The 2,050-nt window shown below is 41.0% G+C and overlaps 1 protein-coding gene across 1 annotated transcript in view; it reads left to right on the top strand.

Moving 5' to 3' along the window:
• Positions 1 to 1,796: 1,796 nt before the first annotated feature.
• The window catches only part of LOC101855119, a gene marked incomplete in the record, with an annotated part of 21,098 nt that continues 20,844 nt past the window's right edge, over positions 1,797 to 2,050 (top strand). The window contains 1 exon segment of the mRNA XM_035970944.1: positions 1,797 to 1,862.

Genomic DNA, 2,050 nt, shown 5'->3' with positions numbered 1-2,050 from the left:
ATTTGTGCATTTATGTATGTCTGTGCGTTTGTATTTGTGCGTGTGTTTGTGTTTATATGTGTGTTTGTGTGCGTGTGTGTGTGTATGTGTGTTTGTGTATGTTTTCGTGTGTATGTGTGTGTGTGTGAAAAGATAGCTAGATCATAAGAGGAATAGACTGTAAATGAATTACGGTCCCATCGACGGAAATCAAGCGGCAGCCTTTTTTGAGGGATCCAACGTCCAAGCAGAAGAAAAAACGGAATTAAACTTCTTCCCACTCGTAAATCCAACGTTTCTGCGTTTAAATTCACAAACGTAATTACGATTAATTCTTTGTACCATAATATTTAAAAAGAACACTCTAGACAAACATTTTAGCGATTTTGGTAGATACTAAAAAAAGAACTTCGACCTGCCATCTGGAGTGAGACAAGGATGTGTGTTATCACCGCTATTATTCATAATATACAGGGACAAAATTACAAAAGAAGCAAGCCCCAACAGGATAGACCTGAATGAGATGCTGTTTGCCGACGATCAAAGCCCGGCATATGAGAAAGAAGAGCAAATTAAAGAGTACAAAGACAGGCTAAATACACAATATGAAAATCTTAACCTGCAGATCAGTAAAAGCAAAACGGAGACGATGAAAATCAGCAGAACTCCTGGCAACCTTAACATCAGCATCGACCGAAATTTGCTGAAACAAGTCAGCGAGTTAAAGTATTTTGGTAGCATTTTTCGGGAGATGGACGTCTCAACAGAGAAATTGAACGAGAGAACAAAAGGCTAACAGCATCAGCTACCAGCTTGCCCCACTCCTTAAACATCCTAACATCCCAATTGAGACCAAAGCCAAGCTCATTAACTCTATCTTTATCCCCACCTTGACCTACCAGTGCCAGAGATGGACCCTGACCAAAAGTCTGGAACGTAATATAACCACCTGCGAGATGAGATGTCTAAGGAGAGTCGTCAACAAAACCAGAAGGGACATGATCAGAAACAACAAGATCAGAGAAATGATGGGAACAACACCTGTCCTCCTCTGCTTTCGAAGGCAAACGATCAGGTGGTTTGGACATCTCACGCGTATGACACCTCACAAGCTTGCCAGTAAAGCCATCTACAGAAAAGTATCAGGGAACAAGGCAAGAGGAAGTCCAAGAAAGACGTGGATCCAGGGTGTGAAGGATACCCTGAGAACATAATTATAATATCCCACCCAGCCAGGCCATCAAACTTGCTAGAGACAGGGAGCTATTTCTCCCCTCGATGCCCCCAGAGGTACAAGAGGACGAATAAAGTAAAGTTAGTTCTAAAAAACAAATAACGTTATCTTTTTGTCTCACACATTCATAATAAATCAGTGTTCACGCTCATACGCAGTCAATGTCGGACTGGGCGCTCCCTTAGCTCAGTTGATATCACATTGCACTGTGGAGCGGATGGTCCAGGTTTGAATCCCAGACTGGGCGTTCTTGAACGTGTCGTTTTGTGGATTTTTCAATGCGGTTTTCAGTCTATCTGAGACGGACGTTAAATTCGGAGGTCCTGTACCTCTTTAGTAACCTAATTGTGTTGATAGTTGCGTTTAAACCCATAACCCATACACTTGCTACTTACTTTATTGTCGGACACCAACGACATATTATTAATGTATTGTATCACCATGACCTCCGTAGCGGCAATCTTTTTCGTCTGCAATTCGACTTTTTCCATTATCTTTGAGATCCCTCCTTGACTCCACAAGAGTTGAGATAAGTGATAGTCTGGTTGGAGCTGTGAACAAAACGTTTTATTTCCCATTGCTCCGTCAATTGACCTACCTGCATTTCTGTGGCATTGAGTCTTTAGTGCAGGTAACAATGCACACTCTGGTAAGGTTGACGTTTGGTTCTCTGATAATATTATTAGTTCTTCATTCTTTTGGTCCGATGTTTGTTTTGTTATTTTTCGTTACCTGTCTTATTAGAAGGCTAATTACATTTTAATGACCTTCTTTTCAACCGCTTGAGCTATTTTTTTTATGGGGGAGGGGGGTGTTATTTTCTAAATTATTTTCATG

The sequence above is a fragment of the Aplysia californica genome, unplaced genomic scaffold, assembly GCF_000002075.1.
Source record: "Aplysia californica isolate F4 #8 unplaced genomic scaffold, AplCal3.0 scaffold00345, whole genome shotgun sequence".
In the NCBI taxonomy this organism is placed as follows: domain Eukaryota; kingdom Metazoa; phylum Mollusca; class Gastropoda; order Aplysiida; family Aplysiidae; genus Aplysia; species Aplysia californica.
The sequence above is the reverse complement of the archived record's forward strand: the minus strand, read 5'-3'. Positions and strand labels throughout refer to the sequence as shown.